The 22,827-nt window shown below is 43.6% G+C and overlaps 1 pseudogene; it reads left to right on the top strand.

Annotated features, from left to right (window-relative positions):
- LOC146813032 (killer cell lectin-like receptor subfamily B member 1B allele C) overlaps nt 1-22,827 on the top strand; it is a 115,727-nt pseudogene that overhangs the window by 55,171 nt on the left and 37,729 nt on the right.

Below are 22,827 nucleotides of genomic sequence, written 5' to 3'. Positions count from 1 at the left end.
AGGGCAATGAGTGGCTGAATTTGAACTGGCTGAAGGAGGAAGAAATCACAACTGGTCTGGGGCCTGGACCCTATTTTAGAACATGCTTATTATAGCTGATGATTCTAATGAGGGTGCATTCTGACTGTGTACCACTACAGGGCTCTGCTGCACCATACTTGGTGAAGGACGCGCAAATAACTGGGAGGTCTGATAATAGTTTTCTGAAAAATCTCGTCTTGGAAATAAGACCTCTGAATATTTTCGTGTGGACTATGATGGAGCACAATTTACTATCCCTAAACTTTGGGCGTGATACCAAATGAATTGCACCACTGGTCGATGGACCTTGAGATTTTGGCTGAAAGTGCAATATAAAAGCTAGCATCAGCTAGAATCACGACGAAGTAAAGTGAAACCCACAAAAATAACAGAGAGGATGGTTTCCCAACCATGAAGGTTTATTAGCAGATCAATCAAATTGCAGAGTTTATTCAATCAGTTAATCATTAAGCAATAAATCATAAAAAGTTGAGTACGGTCAATCAGTCCACCAGAAATACAATGGAACATCTGTGTCATAGATCATAACAATAGTACAAAATGCAAAGCTGAGGCTTACAGCTCCTTAAACAAACTTCCCTAAACTAATTTAAGAGCAACTACATTGACATGAGGAACTTCTAAGTAGAAGGCGTCTGTCAATAAGTTCTAAAGTTGAACCAAACATAGGTTCAAAGTTCAGGAAGGCATTTGCATTTGAGAGTCTAACTCAAGAACAAGCAATGTATGTCTCGAATAGGAGGGAGCTGTAGCAGAATCAGAGAAAGGGCCTCTCCATCATAAGCTCAGGAAAGGATCTGCTATGTCTCTACTAAGAACGCACAATCAAAATATTCCTCTTCCCTCGAAGCTCCTTCCCACTAACTTCTCATATGAAAGGCCTAATCAGGACGCATTGTCTTCTTGGAGTGGGTAAATTGCCCTCGTTCTCATTATAGAACAAAGGCGCACACAGCTGCATGGCCGTGGAACGTCCCTCATCGAACAAAGGCGCACACAGCTGCATGGCCGTGGAACGTCCATCATCGAACAAAGGCGCACACAGCTGCATGGCCGTGGAACGTCGAACGTCCTGGTACAGGAGGACCTTTCTTCGGCAGAACTTCCCTGGTTCCCATAGTCAAACAATGGCACGCACAGCTGCATGACTGTGGAGATTTCATCGGCCCAAACGTCCTGGTACAGAAGGATCTTTCTCATCCACACACACTGTGTAGAGCTCAACACATTTCCATTTAATCCTATCTGTTTAACATTTCAAATCACTGTGCTGCTTTACTCTGCCCTGGGAAGGTGTTCCATGGGTGCTGCGTAGGTGTTCCCATGCAACACCCATGGTTTTTGATGTATTCCCTGATTTACCATTACTGGTAGACCTACGCATGAGCCAAAAAGCTTCACCTTCATAGGGAAGGCATAACGAGGGGAACTATCTTAATTTCTCCTAAACATTTCCTCGTTCTATGTGTGCTAAATTCTGACGCACACATAGAAATAGGAAAATGCCTCAGGGGAATGTTATTTGTGCAGAAAGTAGTCCTTTCCTGTACGTAAACAATCCTACTTACAACACAGGCATCCTTGCTCCATGGTACAAGGGTGCCTGCGTTGGCACTAGGGAGCACATTCCTGCCCTTTCCCTGTCATGCACTTTTGATAAATATGGCCCTGACTGTTTAGCTTGTAATGCAAACCTCAAAGCTTTCAAGCGCCGATCTGCACCAAAGTCATGCATGTTGATGGTAAGAAAGACAAGATATTTCAAGGGGTCTGGCATTAACCAAAACCTCGGGGGCAGATTTACAAGCCTCTTGTAACACGTTTGCGCCACCGTTGCATCACATTTTTTGACGCAGCGGCGGCATAAATAGTGCGCCACGATGTGTCCCATTTACAACATTACATATCTAGGGAAATGCGTCACCTTGCAAAGTCTGCGCTACATTATACCTGCATCAGGTATAATGTATTTAGGATAGGCGTTACCACGCAGGAAAGCCTCGTAGAAGAGACGCAGTGAAATCTACAAGATTTCACTGCACCACTTTTAGGACACCATTACCTCAAAACCCTTCTCCTGCTCGGAGCAGGCGTCAGGAGTGACGCAGTGTTTTGGGAATAGGCCTCCTTGTGCATTGCTGGAGTTTTGTCATGCATGAGACGCGACTTCAGCAATGCGTGATATTTGCACCAACAGATGCGTCAGAATTTCTGACGTATCAGTCAATCCTTGCGCAAGGTGCGGCATATTGTAAATACAGCGCATCCATGGAGGTACAAGGATTTCTCAGGTAGGCGCAGGGAAACTGACGCACCTGAAGGATGCGTCAGTTTCTTGTAAATCTGCCCCTTTGTTTTTGAGAGAAAATATTCTTAAAAATACAGGAATCTATACAAATACACAGGGTCTTTCACTCAGACCTTTTCATCCATTGCTCTGTCCAACTTTAGTTTTCTTCCAGAAGAGGATACCGATTAGGGAAGGATCCTTTCAGTGCACGGGCTGGTTGGCCGCTGTTATGTTTTTTGTGTTAAACATTATTTGTATGTTCATCTGTCCTCATGTTTGTCTAATTTTCTTTATTTTGCAAGCGAAAAAATGAGGCATGCATGCTATGTTTTCTTATGTATTTGCTGCTATTGTGAATGTAAGTACGCCGGAACTGTCTCTCAAAAGAGTTTGCTAGGTACGTGGCGGTTTACCTCATTTTCACTTAGTAACTAGCAGCATCTAGTGGAAAGCTAAGAACTTGCACTTCACTGTAGACGCAGTTTACAGTTTTCAGCAGCATTCACAAAGCAGCACAACTTTCAAGTCCGTGCCTATTTGGGCGCATATTATCAACGGCCAGCGAAAATTATCGCTGGCCGTGCATAGCGATAATTTTCTTATCGCAGGGTATCTCTGGAATTTATCACCCTGGTAGCGCGTTATTAACAACGCGTTTCTCCAGGGCAATAAAAATTCCAGAGATAGCGAGGTTATCGCCGTTTTGCAGGGAACATCGCTGGTTTTCCAGCGATGTTCCCTGCAAAACGGCGATAAACTTGCTGATACAACCCTGTGGTCGTATCAGCATAATCCACCCCCTATGTCAAACATAGGTAAGTCAGGACTTTAGCAGACGTTTTCGCCAAAATCTAACATCTGCTAAAATCCTGTGGACTGCCTTGTAAATATCGCGATGTGAACATCAGCGATATTTGCAAGGCAGTCCATCCGGGGTACGCCCAGTGACGCCCACTTTGCATCTCATTGGAGATGCAAAGGGAGGCGCTGGGAAAAAGGGTGCTAACATGCGATTAAGCATGTTTGCACCCTCCTGTAAATAGGGCGATAGTTTTATCTCAGCTTTTTTGGCTTAAAAAGCCAAAAAAGCTGAGATAAAGCCCTTGTAAATATGCCCCTTAGTAATTAAGCAGGCATTGGCTAAGCTAAGATAATAGGTCCTGCCTATTAGACCCATTGGCTTTGACAATCTTTTTTCCAGTCAATACAGCATTGTGCCTCCTGTGCAGCATGGTATTTAAGAAAAAAAGCTCAATGATGAATTTGCCACATTATTTTGTAGGCATGCACATTTATTCAACATACATGCACGTGCCTACAAAATGACATGGGAGCTTTTTGTCTTTAACTTACAGATCTGAGATGGATTGGTACATTTTAAAAGGAGCTCAAAAGTGCTGCTTTAAAAGGCAGTGAGAAAGTGCTAAAATAATGTTCACATTTTTTTAAAAGTCATGATCAGGTTGCCAGAGAGGGTTGGGGAGAGGATGAGGGAAAAGCAAAAGAGTGGGTGCAAAGCAACATGAGCGAAAAAGAGCAGTGTGGGCCACAGGGGGTGGCGGAACGCAGCGTATAGAGGCAACAGAGCGCAACACAAGTGTGAGTGCAGGACAGGAGCAAATGGGCAAGAGTTAGCAACATGGAGGTGGAAAAACAAACAGTGGAGACAGGGGGTAAAAACATGCACTCTCATGTAGTGTTTCAACAAAAAGAAAAAAGTTGTTCCCTGTAAGCAAGCAATAAAAGCATAGAAGCCAGCCAGTCAAACGGATGACAAAAAGGTTATGATACATTGAAAACACAAGTTTGACAAGCTGGGACATGAAGAAGGAGACAAATTAGAGCAATTTTCTTAAATTTTCAGTAACACTCTTCTGTCTGGAAGCAGTTCTCTCAAAGAGGACTCTGTACAATTTCAGAGTGTTATTGTCTCAGGCCTGCGAGCAACACATTCACCAGAATATTTCTGTCTGATTGATTGGCTGTGCTGAAGTTCTGAGTCACTGGGGTGTCATGAAAAATGGATGTACTTACATTTGAGTCCCTCTTAATTTTGGATTCTTTGCAGAAACCTGGCCGACTGAATATCTCAGATTGATGTCACTGAAACCTGGAGTCCTGATGGCTTTTGGTTAACTCAAAAGGCAGAGTAAAGTGGAGAACAAGTTAATGTACTGCTAATGCCAGAAAGTAGCACAATCACTGTACCAAAAATAGATCTAAGGTGAAAGAATACTTTAAGGTATTTGAAAAATTGTAAGTCATATTGAGGGACCACAGGGAGAGGGCCCTAGACATAGACATTATCAGGTTGTGAGCACTGATCCAATAAGATGTCAAAGAAATCCGAATGTTAGGTGTGAGTATGGAGCTCCATAGCATAGATTCATATGATAAGAACAAGAGACAACAAGAGAAGCTTAATCCTCAGATATGAACACTGAAGCCCTAAAGCAACAAACAGCACTAACCTCTAGGATGGGTTTCCCTTCAGATAGTCCATGGGCTGCCCCACTATTTAGAAGTGTGCAGATCTATGTGTTCAAGGTATTGTATATCAATGATTGTATAGTATATCAATCATTGAAAGCTTAATGCAAGATAGGAATAACTCTAGGGAGCTCTTCAAACATCTGGGCAGATTGTGAGCTGGATCCCAAGCCTTAAAAGGGAGATCTGGACTTGTATCTACCTCAAGAAGGGGCATCTTTTTGAGAAGACTGACTGGGGAGGTGCCTGTGTCTCATTTGCAAAGAACCAGTGTCCGACCTAGAGGTTTCCGGTGCTGACCGAGTGAGACCTACAGACACTTCATTCCTTCCATGAGAGGAAGGCAGCACCCACTTGGGATGTTGAGTGACTGATTCCAGCAAAGATTGAAGTTCCTGAGAATCTTTAAATGCCTGTGTTCTCCTCCTAATAATTATAGTTGCTGGATCTCTGAGGCTGTATTTAATTCCCTTTGGTTTTCATTTCAGGCAGAGGCCAATAAATGTTTCCAAGAGCACATTTGTTTCATAGGAGAAGTCAGCAGAGAAAGGGCGTCTGGAGCCCTTGTAAACATGGGGGCCATGATGGTGAGCTCTTTGGAGATTGGGCCTCACGTGGTGATGAGGTAGAAGGCACAGTATTGTTTTGTTGTGAATTTCTGTTTGGGACCAGTCACAATTTCAGTCTTTGGCCTCTTGAATTATTGAGGATGTCGATAATCCACTTCTAACAACTTGGACAGAAGAGTCACCAGAAAGCCCAACACATCCTCTCATTCAATTTCCGAAAAGCCGTATAGGCGGACATTGACTCTTCTTCTTCTGTCTTCTAAATCCATAAACTTCCTTTGTAAATGCCATATATCTGTGCTCCAGTCTGGTGCCCCGCCCTTCTAAATCTTCAAGCGAAAAAACAAAACCGGGTTTTGGCTCAAAAACTCAGCTGAACTGAGCCCAATACACTAGAAAAACAGAACAAAAAGTTCAAGCTAAGACTGACTCAACCTAATGCTTTAATAACTCCTAATAAGAAATGAAACATGAGAGGAGGGTTTTATGAATTTCCTTATTAGTTGACGGAAATGTTTTTAATTAATTTCACATTTCAAAATAATTTTGCGCTATAACATTGCTTCATTGCGCATTTATCTTATGTACAAATCCCTATCTGACATAACATATAATACATCAACATATTATTAATGATCCCCTAAGTGAATAAAACAAACATACATACACTCCTCAAACAATCATGGCCACTATACTCATGCATACACCAAACTATACACACACTCTAAAAGACTGGGTCCTTGTAGCAACCTTTCTTCTCTGGTAAATTGATTACAACTCAATTTGAACAACAAAAAAACGTTCTGTCTTTTCCGTTGAAACAATAAAGTTCCAGATTATTTTTGAAACACACAAGAAGAGAAAAAATATCTTATGAACGGTGCGACACAAGGACCAAACTGGTCGACGCGTTTCGAACCACTATATTTTGGGTTCTCCTCAGGACCAACCAATTTCTGCAATAAACAATAAAAAAATACGTTTTAGGTATTATACTGCAACTCAGAATTCCTATAATGCACCACAAAGACCTCACATCACCCACCTTGGAATTGGAGATCTATCTGCCTGAAATATATCCAAATCGTTCCAAATGATGAGGAACCTAAACAAAAAACCATTTGCATTATCGTTTCTTACTTAACTATATCAGGCTAAACATACAGCACAGGACAAACAACAGACTTTTGGACAAAAATGTGGTACTAGCTCAACTTACCGGATCAGGGGATCGTGCCCTCTTTTCCGGCTAACAATGCTTGTTTGATACTAGCTTTTCTAAAATACAAAAAAATGAACTACGATTACTACAAACGTCATTCACGTTCAAATGCCGGAACTAAACCTGCCTTGCGAATAGAAAAGCTTACCTAAGTGAGTTTGTTTGTTCGTTTCACATGGGGTGCCCGCGCCGGGTTCTAAAAATAAACAAAGCGGTATAAGTCGTCGCAAAGTCTACTTAACAATCCACACTAAAGTCCTCTAAGCTTCCGTGCCCATAGTATTCTTTCCTTTGTCGCCAGAGCACTTACCGGGAGTACACCTCTCGTCGCTCCATGTACGTATCAATCCATTTGTGAGGTACATTTAGCATTATGGGAAATGATGACGATTTAAACCAAAACAAACTACCGGAGGCCAGGAGATTGCTGGTAGATGTGGTTTTAATTGGCAACCTTCGAGGTGAGTATAGAAAAAATGGCGCGGACTTGTAAGAATGCTTCGAAAACTAAAGAGTATAGGCACTTTACTCAAACGGTGGTGAAATCGCGTAGTTGTCCATACAAAAGCCAGGTGGCTGCTGGGCAATGTGGTTTGAATTTCACTCAAACAAAAGTATGAAGATTTTTGAGGGTTTTAAGGGGGGTTATTTTTGATATGCGTTTGAGTATACGCAAAAATAATCTTTAACGTGTCAAACAGCGGAAGGCATTCCTAGAGGGTCAGGGTGGCTGCATATCAACCGACACTGTCAGCAAACTATTAGAAACGCACTCAGTTGACAGGGAATCCGTGCATTGTTTGTTATATTGGAACAGCAAGACGAACAGGAACGGCAGTGGGTACAACTGGACAATGTTGTTCTCTAATTAGACAAATGGTCTGAATATCTCTGCTACTTCATTCAGGCCGTTAATCGCCGTGTTGAATTTCATAATGAGTAATGCCTCACGTTGGCTTAATTGGCCTTCCAAATCGCCTCCACGCGGGTCTCTTTCAATCTTGGACAACACTGTCCATTTCAAATCCACCTCACTGTGTGTCATTGTGGCCCAGTGGTTGACTAATGGGGCATTTTCCACTCGTCGTCTAATCCTTGATTTATGCTGGATGATACGTTGTCGGACCTCCTGGGTTGTCTTCCCAATATACAGCTTTGGGCAAGGACAAGTTATTGCATAGACAACATTCTTTGTTTTACAATTGCTAAACGTGTTATGCTTCCAGTGGGTAGTATTAAAAGAAAAGACATCACCCTCTATGGTTTGCTCGCAACATATGCATGTTCCACATTTGTGGTGACCAACGACTGGCGGTAAATCCAGCATGCTCCTTAAAGTCCGCTGTTCTTGTTTTGGTAGAGCCGCCCGGACTATATAGTTGGCTACACTTTTCTCCTTCTTATATGCAAACATTGGAGGGGTAGAAAATTCTTCATGGAGGTCCTTAATCAAATGCCAATTGCCTAGGATGAGTTTCCGGAGTTGGTGGCTATTAGGGCAGAATGTTGTTACACAGACTGGTCTACTGCCCTTGTTCCTAGTTTTTTGCTCCAACAATGTCTCTCTTGGTGTCCACCAAGCTCTCTTCAAAGAGTGTTTGAGTAGTTTCTTGGGGTATCCCCTCTCCAGAAGGCGATCTCTTAATTTGTTGGCATGCATGAAGTATTCCTCTTTTTTTGTGCAGTTCCTGCGGATTCGCAAGAACTGACCATAAGGTAGATTTTGTCTCAGACTCCGAGGGTGGTTGCTGGTAAAATGTAATGCCTTATTCCTGTCTGTCTGTTTCCTGAAAAGTGTGGTTTCTAGCTCCCCATCAGAAGCCACTACCTTAACATCCAAAAATGTAATCGATTCGTTTGACGAAACACTGCTGAATTTGATATCATTAGATCTTTCGTTGAGCCAACCAACGAACTCATCCAATACTTCCTGTGTGCCAGTCCAAATTAGGAAAATATCATCGATATAGCGCATATAGTTGGAAATGTTTGCAACAAATGGGTTGTTGTTATATATGAAATTATTTTCATATAACCCCATAAATAGCACAGCCAACTCCAGGGCAAAAGGACATCCCATCGCCACGCCTCTTGTTTGGTAAAAGAACTGTGAATCGAATGAAAAATAATTTTTGGATAGTGCAAACTTAGCCAAAGTCAAAAGAAATTCCGTTGGAACTTGAACTGGTCGCTCTCTTTGACCTAAAAACCACTCTAAAGCCTCCAAGGCTTGATCCTGAGGAATCTGGGTGTAAAGTGACACCACGTCCAATGAAACCATCAGTTGTTTAGTTTTGTTGAACTGCACGGATGCTATTCTATTAAGGAAGGCAGTGGTATCTTTCAAATGGGCCGGAACTTGATTGATAAATGGTTTGAGGAAAAAATCAATGTATTGAGCCACTGGCTCAATAAGTGATTCACACCCAGACACTATGGGCCGTCCTGGGGGGTCAAGTTCATTTTTATGCAGTTTGGGCAAAGCATAAAAGACCGGTATCCTCGGATTCATGTTCTTAAGAAACAGGCGTTCTTTGGGGCCTACGAAACCTTGTGAAAAACCCTCTTCGATAATATGGAAAAGTTGATCTTGTAGTTCTTTTGTTGGATCTTTCTTAATTTTCCGATAGCATGTCACGTCTTCCAACTGGCGTAGTACTTCCTTCTTGTATTTATTCACGTCCCATAGGACAATTGCCCCACCTTTGTCCGCCTGCTTCACCACTATAGATCTATCATTTTGCAGGTCAATCAGGGCATCTTTCTCCTGTTTGGCTAAGTTAAACTTGACGAAGCTTTTTTTACTTTCCATTGCCTGAATTCCAGATAAGATGGTTCTCTCAAAAGTGGTAATCTCTTTGGGGACCTTGGGTCCTATTGGACAAAAGGTAGATTTCCTTTTTAGTCCAGTTATTTCTGCCGTGACTGCTTCAGTTGTATCCGAAAAGAACGTTTTAAGACGGATTTTGCGACAGAACTCCATGGTTTCGAGCTTCATTTTAACAAAGTCTGTTGTTCTAGAAGGAACAAAGCTAAGTCCTTTTTGTAAAATGGAAATTTCCGCGCCTGTGAGGATTTTATCAGACAGGTTGAAAATTGGCGATGAAGCTAGCTCCTGTAATATTGGCGGCGTGTTCTCATTTCCCATGGTTGGAAATATCGCAACCGTCCTCTGCCTTGTCGTTGGCCTCGGCCTAAAAAACGTGCCTCCTGATTCGATGTTTGCGGGTCCTGATTTTGTTGGTTTCCCCTTTGGTTCTGATTAGCCCTAGTAGTAGTATCTGTGGTCTCACTTGATGATGATGATGATTCTGAGAAATTAATGAATCTCTTCCGTGATCGTCCTTGATAGTTTTGAAGGTAATTTCTTGAATCGTTGGTGGTATAAAAGTCTTTGTTCAAGTAGGGATAAGTGGTCTCCAACGAAAAATTCTTTTTGTCCAACTCAACTTTTTCGTTGGAGTCCACTTATCCCTACGATCACGGAAGAGATTCATTCATTTCTCAGAATCATCATCATCATCAAGTGAGACCACAGATACTACTACTAGGGCTAATCAGAACCAAAGGGGAAACCAACAAAATCAGGACCCGCAAACATCGAATCAGGAGGCACGTTTTTTAGGCCGAGGCCAACGACAAGGCAGAGGACGGTTGCGATATTTCCAACCATGGGAAATGAGGACACGCCGCCAATATTACAGGAGCTAGCTTCATCGCCAATTTTCAACCTGTCTGATAAAATCCTCACAGGCGCGGAAATTTCCATTTTACAAAAAGGACTTAGCTTTGTTCCTTCTAGAACAACAGACTTTGTTAAAATGAAGCTCGAAACCATGGAGTTCTGTCGCAAAATCCGTCTTAAAACGTTCTTTTCGGATACAACTGAAGCAGTCACGGCAGAAATAACTGGACTAAAAAGGAAATCTACCTTTTGTTCAATAGGACCCAAGGTCCCCAAAGAGATTACCACTTTTGAGAGAACCATCTTATCTGGAATTCAGGCAATGGAAAGTAAAAAAAGCTTCGTCAAGTTTAACTTAGCCAAACAGGAGAAAGATGCCCTGATTGACCTGCAAAATGATAGATCTATAGTGGTGAAGCAGGCGGACAAAGGTGGGGCAATTGTCCTATGGGACGTGAATAAATACAAGAAGGAAGTACTACGCCAGTTGGAAGACGTGACATGCTATCGGAAAATTAAGAAAGATCCAACAAAAGAACTACAAGATCAACTTTTCCATATTATCGAAGAGGGTTTTTCACAAGGTTTCGTAGGCCCCAAAGAACGCCTGTTTCTTAAGAACATGAATCCGAGGATACCTGTCTTTTATGCTTTGCCCAAACTGCATAAAAATGAACTTGACCCCCCAGGACGGCCCATAGTGTCTGGGTGTGAATCACTTATTGAGCCAGTGGCTCAATACATTGATTTTTTCCTCAAACCATTTATCAATCAAGTTCCGGCCCATTTGAAAGATACCACTGCCTTCCTTAATAGAATAGCATCCGTGCAGTTCAACAAAACTAAACAACTGATGGTTTCATTGGACGTGGTGTCACTTTACACCCAGATTCCTCAGGATCAAGCCTTGGAGGCTTTAGAGTGGTTTTTAGGTCAAAGAGAGCGACCAGTTCAAGTTCCAACGGAATTTCTTTTGACTTTGGCTAAGTTTGCACTATCCAAAAATTATTTTTCATTCGATTCACAGTTCTTTTACCAAACAAGAGGCGTGGCGATGGGATGTCCTTTTGCCCCGGAGTTGGCTGTGCTATTTATGGGGTTATATGAAAATAATTTCATATATAACAACAACCCATTTGTTGCAAACATTTCCAACTATATGCGCTATATCGATGATATTTTCCTAATTTGGACTGGCACACAGGAAGCATTGGATGAGTTCGTTGGTTGGCTCAACGAAAGATCTAATGATATCAAATTCAGCAGTGTTTCGTCAAACGAATCGATTACATTTTTGGATGTTAAGGTAGTGGCTTCTGATGGGGAGCTAGAAACCACACTTTTCAGGAAACAGACAGACAGGAATAAGGCATTACATTTTACCAGCAACCACCCTCGGAGTCTGAGACAAAATCTACCTTATGGTCAGTTCTTGCGAATCCGCAGGAACTGCACAAAAAAAGAGGAATACTTCATGCATGCCAACAAATTAAGAGATCGCCTTCTGGAGAGGGGATACCCCAAGAAACTACTCAAACACTCTTTGAAGAGAGCTTGGTGGACACCAAGAGAGACATTGTTGGAGCAAAAAACTAGGAACAAGGGCAGTAGACCAGTCTGTGTAACAACATTCTGCCCTAATAGCCACAAACTCCGGAAACTCATCCTAGGCAATTGGCATTTGATTAAGGACCTCCATGAAGAATTTTCTACCCCTCCAATGTTTGCATATAAGAAGGAGAAAAGTGTAGCCAACTATATAGTCCGGGCGGCTCTACCAAAACAAGAACAGCGGACTTTAAGGAGCATGCTGGATTTACCGCCAGTCGTTGGTCACCACAAATGTGGAACATGCATATGTTGCGAGCAAACCATAGAGGGTGATGTCTTTTCTTTTAATACTACCCACTGGAAGCATAACACGTTTAGCAATTGTAAAACAAAGAATGTTGTCTATGCAATAACTTGTCCTTGCCCAAAGCTGTATATTGGGAAGACAACCCAGGAGGTCCGACAACGTATCATCCAGCATAAATCAAGGATTAGACGACGAGTGGAAAATGCCCCATTAGTCAACCACTGGGCCACAATGACACACAGTGAGGTGGATTTGAAATGGACATTGTTGTCCAAGATTGAAAGAGACCCGCGTGGAGGCGATTTGGAAGGCCAATTAAGCCAACGTGAGGCATTACTCATTATGTAATTCAACACGGCGATTAACGGCCTGAATGAAGTAGCAGAGATATTCAGACCATTTGTCTAATTAGAGAACAACATTGTCCAGTTGTACCCACTGCCGTTCCTGTTCGTCTTGCTGTTCCAATATAACAAACAATGCACGGATTCCCTGTCAACTGAGTGCGTTTCTAATAGTTTGCTGACAGTGTCGGTTGATATGCAGCCACCCTGACCCTCTAGGAATGCCTTCCGCTGTTTGACACGTTAAAGATTATTTTTGCGTATACTCAAACGCATATCAAAAATAACCCCCCTTAAAACCCTCAAAAATCTTCATACTTTTGTTTGAGTGAAATTCAAACCACATTGCCCAGCAGCCACCTGGCTTTTGTATGGACAACTACGCGATTTCACCACCGTTTGAGTAAAGTGCCTATACTCTTTAGTTTTCGAAGCATTCTTACAAGTCCGCGCCATTTTTTCTATACTCACCTCGAAGGTTGCCAATTAAAACCACATCTACCAGCAATCTCCTGGCCTCCGGTAGTTTGTTTTGGTTTAAATCGTCATCATTTCCCATAATGCTAAATGTACCTCACAAATGGATTGATACGTACATGGAGCGACGAGAGGTGTACTCCCGGTAAGTGCTCTGGCGACAAAGGAAAGAATACTATGGGCACGGAAGCTTAGAGGACTTTAGTGTGGATTGTTAAGTAGACTTTGCGACGACTTATACCGCTTTGTTTATTTTTAGAACCCGGCGCGGGCACCCCATGTGAAACGAACAAACAAACTCACTTAGGTAAGCTTTTCTATTCGCAAGGCAGGTTTAGTTCCGGCATTTGAACGTGAATGACGTTTGTAGTAATCGTAGTTCATTTTTTTGTATTTTAGAAAAGCTAGTATCAAACAAGCATTGTTAGCCGGAAAAGAGGGCACGATCCCCTGATCCGGTAAGTTGAGCTAGTACCACATTTTTGTCCAAAAGTCTGTTGTTTGTCCTGTGCTGTATGTTTAGCCTGATATAGTTAAGTAAGAAACGATAATGCAAATGGTTTTTTGTTTAGGTTCCTCATCATTTGGAACGATTTGGATATATTTCAGGCAGATAGATCTCCAATTCCAAGGTGGGTGATGTGAGGTCTTTGTGGTGCATTATAGGAATTCTGAGTTGCAGTATAATACCTAAAACGTATTTTTTTATTGTTTATTGCAGAAATTGGTTGGTCCTGAGGAGAACCCAAAATATAGTGGTTCGAAACGCGTCGACCAGTTTGGTCCTTGTGTCGCACCGTTCATAAGATATTTTTTCTCTTCTTGTGTGTTTCAAAAATAATCTGGAACTTTATTGTTTCAACGGAAAAGACAGAACGTTTTTTTGTTGTTCAAATTGAGTTGTAATCAATTTACCAGAGAAGAAAGGTTGCTACAAGGACCCAGTCTTTTAGAGTGTGTGTATAGTTTGGTGTATGCATGAGTATAGTGGCCATGATTGTTTGAGGAGTGTATGTATGTTTGTTTTATTCACTTAGGGGATCATTAATAATATGTTGATGTATTATATGTTATGTCAGATAGGGATTTGTACATAAGATAAATGCGCAATGAAGCAATGTTATAGCGCAAAATTATTTTGAAATGTGAAATTAATTAAAAACATTTCCGTCAACTAATAAGGAAATTCATAAAACCCTCCTCTCATGTTTCATTTCTTATTAGGAGTTATTAAAGCATTAGGTTGAGTCAGTCTTAGCTTGAACTTTTTGTTCTGCCCTTCTAAATCTTCAAGACATTTCTCTGACTTGCTGAGTTGGGCGACAAATCTGTATACATTGACTTTAGTCATCAAACCGTTTCGGCCAATGATGAGTCTACTGAATGTATTGACGCTTTGATCAGAAGGGTATCTAGGGTTATCAAGGCCATGGCTGTGTCAGGTGGTGTCTGGTGAGAATATTCTCCTGCCGCCTGTCAGTACCAGTGAAAAAGAAAGCTGTTGGGTTGCCTTGCCCCTTGACACTAATATGGTAATTATTCAAATGAAGGTAATGCAGGCCCATACAATCTAGTGTCTATGTGTTGATCTATAGGAGTCTGTAGTAAAACGTCTAGCCCATTCTAATGGGAGAAATGCTGATATTATGAATAATGCATCTACAGGTGCAATGCTCTTGCGTCGTCGCTAGATATCAGTCTTGCCACTGAGAGAACAACCTTATTATTGTCCTGAGGAGGAGGCACTAGTGACATGCAGTGTGTTGCTCATGAATTAAATGCCCAAACTAAGATGTCTGCCATCTATGGCCCCTGGTGCTGATCATTAGAGTCATTGAAAACAAACTATGGCAATGTAAGGCCATAAACTTCTGGTGAGGGTTTTCGGTGCTCAGTACATATAGTGAAGTAATATGATTCAGTTGGCCGGCAGTGCCGATGTTTTAGGGAGGTGAGACGCAGCAGTAGTACCAGCACCCCTAAAACGACTGGGCCATCTCTCCCTTGAGGGGCAGCATCGGTGGTGTCAGTTTCCCAGACTCCGGGATCTCTGAGATCCCCAAGCACCAGTGGCATGGCAGCTGACTGCGGAGCTGATGTGATGTAGGTAAGTTGCAGGGTGCCGGGCAGCACATCACCAACTGCGACACAGCGATAGCACAGAATAATGTGTCCCTTAGTATCCCCGTCGTGGTATCAAGCAAGCCTGCCTGCTTGTGGACCATTCTGCAGAAGATAAGGCTGTCCGCTGAGCCACTCAGAGAACCTCAATCTCCACTCATCGTCAAACTCTGCCCGCTTGGCTACACATATCTATTCCTTGGTACTTTTCCATCATTAATCAACCCTGAGAATGTCCTAATGGTTGTGCCTCCCTAGCCCATTTTACATTTCCATCATTGATCTCTCCAGAGGATGGTTTGGTGTTTGTGTCAGACTGTCCAATGATACTTTTCCATTGTTAATCAAGCCTGAGACTATCTCACTGATTCCACCTCTCCATCCCATGGTCCTCGTACATCAATAATCCCATCTTAGAATGCCCTATCATGCTATCCCTTTTGACTCTTCCATCATTTATCAAGCCTCAGAATGTCCCATTGTAGGTTTCCATCATTATTCAAGCGTGGAAATGTCTTCTTAGATGTATCACGCCATCCCATTGTTGTGAGAAGTTGGCCTGATATATGCTGTCCACTATTTCTAGTGGGCACCTTGTATCAGTCCAAACAACCCCTTATGGTGAATTTGTTTAAGACAACCTTTATTGAAAGCTATCCTAGTGGTAGCTATGGAGAGCAGCATTCAGGCTAAGTCTTGAAGGAATGTAAAGCAGCTTGTTTTACCAGTCTATAATCTTTTGAATGATCAAATGAAAGGACAACCACACCAGGCATATATTAAAAATATATGTATTGAAGATAAAACTCACACCTCTAGTCTCTTTATGAGATTGGAGTTCGAAGTACTTCATTTACAAGATAGCAATCAACAGTAATAGCACAAATACAGGTTTGAGCCCTAGGGGCGTACCAAACCATATACCTAAAAAGTGGTATAAGAGCCACGGCTGAGCTAGACACTAGGCCTAGAGCCTGTAGAATCGCTGGGACCCCAAGGAACCACCCAAGGTAGAGACACAGGGGACCCACGGAGGCCGTGTGCAGTGTGGAAACACAACCACAGGTTCCCGTTAGCTTCGATGGGCAATGTCGCGGTTGGAAATGTAAAGATTAGGGACATTTAGAATCGAGTCAGGACCAAACCCTTTTGGACTTAAGAAGTTCTAGCTAGGGCAAGCACCCACAGGAGCACTGGAGTACTCAAGTTACCTCACCCAAAGAAGCCGGGTCCATAGGTGTCTTTTGGTGTCGGGTGATGTCGTCGATTACAGTGGAAGCTGGCGAAGAACTGCTGCTGCCGTGAAGAGGAGAAGTGGCCGAAGAGATCCAAGCCTGGATCTAGGATGGAAGGAACCTGAAAGCAGAGGGGACAGAGTCTGGGTCACTAGCCAGTGACCGAGGTCAGGATGGACCAATGCCCACAGATGTTGGGTGCTTCAGGTGAGTTGATGGGTGTCTTAACTCTTCAGCCACAAGGTCCAGGAGGCGCGGATGACAACCAGGAGCTGGATGAGAGCTATCCCACAAAGTTTGTTGAGTACTGCAGTGTCGGCGACCATATTGGACCCAACAAGCCTTGGCAACGGCAAGTCACTGGAAATCAGAGAAAGGACTGCGGTGCAGACCAGCAAGGTTTGAGGGACTCACCCAGCAAGGATAAGTTGGAGCACATCTGGAGCAATCAGGAAAGCCCAAGTAGAAGAGGAGTTGCCTTCGTGGGGACCTACTAGCCAGCGGGCTAGCGATCGCAAAGGAGCCTTGAGCAGTCGCACTTGAAACTGGCCAATGGGTCACTCCTGGAGTAGAGGCCAGCAATCTTCAATGCAAGAGGTGCTCAAGGCAGGGGCTACTCAGAGCCCAAAGCACAACTTCGAGGAAGTCCCAGAAGATAGTGTTGCTGCAAAAGTTCACGGTGTCCAGGGGTCATAGTTCCACGTCACCCACGATAGCTACAGGCCTCAGCTTTGCTGTGAACTTAGGGTAACCTTGGGGAAGTCTGGAAATCCACCTCAGGTGATGCAAAGACTTTGGTGACCGACGGGAGCTGCAGCGATGCAGAACGGTCAGTTGCTTCTTTGGTGCCTGCCAAGTAGAGGAGTCATTCCTTGACCCCAAGGGAGATTTCTTCAGTCTTCTAGTAAAAGTAGAACGTCAAAGGTCCAGGATATATGTTGCAGAGTTTCGTCCAGGGTAATCGAAAGTCGCTAGGACTGGGTTCTCATACTTATACTAAGTTTGGGGTTTGGACATACTCTAGGGACCCACCTATGGGAGGGTTTGGAAAGAGGGGTGGTTACACCCATTTCCTTTGTCCAGTTTCACACCAGAGCAGGGGCAGGTAGCCCTTGCAACCGGTTTGAATTGGCCTATGCACTGGGACACCAAATGTGCCCACAGTGCAGGACTTCAAAGCACCAGAGAGGGCTCCCGCCCAGCCCCAATACACATCTGCCTGTCTGGGGAGGTGGTTACACCTCCCCAGGACAGGAAACCTATTGTCCAGGCCTCCCCTGCCAGAGTTTCGGTCAGCAGCAGGAGGCCAGACCCGAATCTGTGGCAGAGGCATCCATTTTGTGATGCCAGGGCTGTAGAAAGTCCTACCTGGTTAGACCAGTGTGAACATGTCTCTCCCTCTAGAAGGGTGGAATGCTACCCCCGTCGCCAGAACTGGCAGGGGGGGAGTAGTATTCCAGAGCGTTTGACACCAAACACAACATGTTTCCGTGCAGCCATCCCAAAGTTAGCATTTACAGCGAGGTTATAATGCACTTAAGAGTATATGGTCAGGCTGCACCACAAACAGCATCAGTGGAGGTACTCTGAACGCTGCAGAGGGGCTCTGCTCATGCAGGGGCACCCTCTCACATAAAAACCAAGCACTCTGCCTTCAGGATTGTTAAGGCCTGCCATAGGAGTGACTTATAGGGTTTATATGTGTGTGCAATGGTAGTGATATAGGTAGCCTATACCACTGTAAGGGGTGCAAGCACACCCTTACCCAGGTTGCAGTAGCAGACCTGTGGTGCCACTTTGGAGTGCTTCCCAGGGGTGGCATAATACATGCTTCAGCCCCTGGTAGTCCTCTGAGGTACCTATGCCCTAGGTACATAGTATACCATATACAAGGGGCTTATAAGGCACTCCAGAATCCAATTAGATATGTACCTAATGTACATGCAAACCATGTTAGAGAGGAAGCAGCTAGGCTGTGGTCCAGATTAGCAGGGCCACAGCCAGACTAAGGTCGAAAAACAGTGAAACACCAGCAAAAAGTGGGGGTGCCCATGTGAAGCAGATCCTACTCTCCTACAATTGTACCTTTCCATCCCCATCTAAGCCTGGGAATGTCTTGGTGCAGCTCTCTTCCATTGTATACATTCTAATGATGTGTAAACCTGCAAACACTCTTAATTCTTGCAACAGCTAGGGTTGCTAATTGTATTTCTCAGAGATTTATGCATGGCTCTTGTACCCCTTTTTACTTCATTAGAGAATGAAAAATAACCAACATCCTTCAAGCTTCAAAATTTAAATGAAAATAGTTTTAAAGTTAGCTTACATGGAAATGGCCAATAATCAAAATCTACGTGGGCCTAGATTTTGTAATAAAATCATCCAACATTTTCAGTCTAGGCTCATAGCATCTATTGAGTAGAGATGTGTCCCCTGCAGAAATGCATCCGCACCCCGATGGTCATACTAGCAGATCCTGGTGTGATCCAGGAAACGGTACCAGGAGGTCGCAGAAAAGTAACAGTTCAAACTAAATCAGTTATTTATCATATATGATGATCTGCTGTTGCAGAATGTCAGACCTGGATGGGGTTAGGGTGACTGACTCCCTCAAGGGCATTACAGACACTGTTTCCAGTCATGGATTTTCTTGGGACCACCTACTGCATTCTGGGTATTGGGGTCTTTTTTTGCTTCCAATGAATACATTATTCAAACACATCTGAGAACAATGATTTGAGGGTAAAAAGTTCTGGACTGGAGACAGTGGCCTCAATGACCTAGACTGAGGTGGTCTCAGAGATGGTTTAAGGCATGGGCAAAGCGGGCAATTGCCGAAACCCCTCCCCCAACCCCTTCCAAGGGGCCCCTTTTGAAATGGAACTTTCTCTCTATTTGACCTCTATCTCTTCTATTTCTCTGTTTAAGCCTCTCTCCCTGTCTCTGCCCACCATAATCTCTGAATCTCTCTCCCCAGTGTCATCAACATAATTCAGGGGGATATCATCAAGGAGGCGATATAAAATTATTGCCGCTTTTGCGTCCATTTTAGGACGACAAGCGGCGATAATTTTATCGCCTAATCAGCAAGGTAACACTATCGCATGAATCCTTGCATTATCGCCCTTTCCCCCAATGCCCATCTTTGCATCTTTAATGAGATGCAAAGTGGGCGTTCCTGCCCTGACATAACTGGACAAATGTCACTAAGCGACATTTCTCCAATTATCAATGGGCACGCTAACCTGCAGAGCGACAAGCAAAGTAGCGATAACCTTTTTTATCGCTACTTTCCTTACGCCTGCTTCAAAACTGACTTAGCCATGATATCCTCTGTAAGGTGATTATCATGGCTAAGTCTGCCCAGCCCAATCAACAAGCTATCGCCAAACTTTGTGAGATTATCGCTGGATTTCCAGCGATAATCTCACATTTGGCAGTTAGCGCTTGGAATTTTATCACTTTTGAGATAAGCGTTGCTAATAGCACGCTATCTCAGCAATAAAATTCCACGTTAACCTGCGATAATTATCCTAGCGCTAAGTGCGCTTAGCGATTATTATCGCCGGTCCTTGATGATTTGCCCCTCAATCCTTTTCTGCTACATGAGTTAGAAGGAAATGGGTAATAATATTCAAAGCTGTTATTAACAGGGGCCCCCAAAATAGGTATTGCCCAGGGCCCCCACAATCCTTAAGGTGACACGGGTGGGGGGAGTTCATCCTAGTTGTGGTGTACTGGAACTGCGACGAGGATGGCCCTAGTTTTTTTGTTTCATTATCAGGCACTAGTCAAATATTGCTGTAGTGCCCTGAATAATAAGAGTGTTCTATATTTACAAGAACTTTTCAAGTACCTTGTAACATTTTACGTAAATTCCCTTATCCAAGGACATTTATGTAGATATGAAAGATAACATAGGTATCCCTGGCCCTTAAAGGCACACATTCAGAATACCTTGTAATTTGCTTAAAAACCAGATCACCCTGTAAGGCAATTCACATTTACATTTATCACCTTGCCTCCTGAAGTTGAACAATGAGTGTTTCCCTCATTGCTGGCTTTTGAATAGGAAGACAACATTTACAGATATCGAAAGCACGTGGTAAAGTCGTAGACACAACAATCAATGTTTAGCTGGCTCTGTAATGTATCACATGATTATTAATAATAACAAAAGAGTAATAATGAAACATAAAACTGTGACAGTGTTCCAAAGTATGAATTTAGGCTATGAACATGTGCAAATAAATATATATTAAAATGTATGTTATGCTATTACGACTGTTGAAGAAAGTAAAAATGCCTTTACTCCTTTGCAGCGCCGCACATATTTGAAATTACTGTCATTCTGATGATAGCAAAACCAAAGGGGATGATGGACAGAGTGTTGAACATTGCAAGCACTCACCCCCAGTCAACTGATCTGGGTTTAATCCATCATCATTCTTTAGCTCACTCCGCCACCCCAGTTCCGACATGGCCATATGCAAATCAGTCTGACCCTGTGCCTCATGGGAACAGTCCAACCCGAACTACCATGCCATGTCTTCCCTGGACCGGAAACAAGCATCCTGGGACCGGTTTCGTGTTCATAACCCTCATCAGCCAGCCTATCTTGAATCCAGTGGAAAAGTGAGCAAGGGACCCACGTCTGGGCATACCCTGCCAACTTAGTGCGAACAAAGCGATACCAAAGGGGATGATGGACGGAGCGTTGATCTAATCAAACACTCACCCCCAGTCAACTGATTTTTTGACTGGGGGAGAATGTTTGCATTGTCAGCATTCCGTCCATCATTTGTTTGCTGTAACACTTTTTGCCCTAAGTGGGATGGGTATGCCCAGACGTGGCTCCCTTGCTCACTGTGCCACTGGAATCAAGCTATCCTGCTGAAGAAGGGTGACATACCCTGAAACCGGTCCCAGGATGCTTGTTTCCGGTTCAGGGAGGACCTGGCCTGTTAGTTCGGTCTGGACTGTTCCCATGGGGCACAGGGTCAAGACTGATTTTCATATGGCTGGGCCAAACTGGGTGGCGTAGTGGGCAAAGGAACCATGGATTTAGCCCAGATCTTTTGACTGGGGGAGAATGTTTGCATTGTCAGCATTCCGTCCATCATTTGTTTGCTGTAACACATTCTGATGATAGCCATATTATCTTTAGACACTTTAGATTTTTGCTTTCCTTTTTAATTTAAGAATATATTTCTCCTTAACATAACAGATATGTGTAACTCTAGAAATATAAAGTCTAATGATGAAAAAGATCAAAATGTGCAGTCTGCCAGTATTAACATCTTGCACTTTTATCACGTTCCCAGAATTTTGTACGCCGCAGTGTGAAGCATGGTAACCCGGTCTGGCTCGGGCTATTCCTCGCATGTCCTGGCAGGAAGTGGACCTGGGTGAACGGTTCCATGTTAAACAGTGACTGGTGGGTACCTTCTCAAGGCTGCAGCCATTGGTCAGATTTACCACGCTTCATACTGGTATCTTAGGAGCCAATGGGATGAGGATTTGCATGCATGTGTTCTTTTGCCAGCATTCATATTGGTTAGGTGGTGGAGAAAGACCTGAGAACAGGGACTGCTGGAGCCACTAGGGAGCAGACATCTGAATGGGTTTCGGCTTTGCATATTGACACAGGTCACAAACATGAGTGTATTACAAGTCACCACCTCGCGAATTACTTCTGCAGTTGAATTTGCTCAGTCTTTTAAACTCTCTGAGATCTCATGCACTTGAAGCTCACCATGGCTGTGTGCGGCTTGCCTTGCCTTGCCTTGGCCCTCCACCATTGACAGGGTGACAGTGGTCAGCATGGTGACAGCACAGAGGGTCACTGTCAGTAGCCACAGTGAATAACATGAGTGAGGTGTCTTTGGTAATGTGCGTGGAGGTTACATACCCACTGGCTATTGCCACACCGCCTTCTTTGTAACCCTGGGCGTAGTTCGCGTAGTCGCGCTTCGCGAAGATGTCATTGCACTACGCGACCTTCGCGAAGCTTCGCGAGCTTGCGTAGTTGCTTGTGGCAACCTGTTCACGATGGCTTTTTCTTGTTCGCGAGCGCGGTAAGCATGTTTGGGGAACTGTTTGCATGCTCGGGGGATATATCTCGCGATCTTACCCATGCGGTCGCCAATGGGTGCGGCCATCTTGTTTTTCTATAGTCCCGCCCGCTCGCGATGCCTTATTTCCTGTTCCGGGTCGCGGATAGCGTGTTCGCGATGTGCATTGACGTGTTCGGGAGCGCATTTTACTTGTTCGCGATAAATTGTACTTGTTCGCGAGAAATATCGCGCGAACTTACCCACGCGGTCGCGAATGGGCGCGGCCATCTTGTTTTTCACTCTATGCCATGTTTCTGGGCCTACTTTTGTATCCTCCCTTTATCACAGCAATCCTTTGTCTTTAAAGCCTTTTTCCTGACTTTTTTTAGTTATTATCTATCTCTCTGTTTGCCTCAGTTTATATTTTGCATTTTATTT

Source organism: Triturus cristatus, chromosome 7 (assembly GCF_964204655.1).
Source record: "Triturus cristatus chromosome 7, aTriCri1.1, whole genome shotgun sequence".
In the NCBI taxonomy this organism is placed as follows: Eukaryota; Metazoa; Chordata; class Amphibia; order Caudata; family Salamandridae; genus Triturus; species Triturus cristatus.
This window is presented reverse-complemented; position numbering and strand designations above follow the sequence as displayed.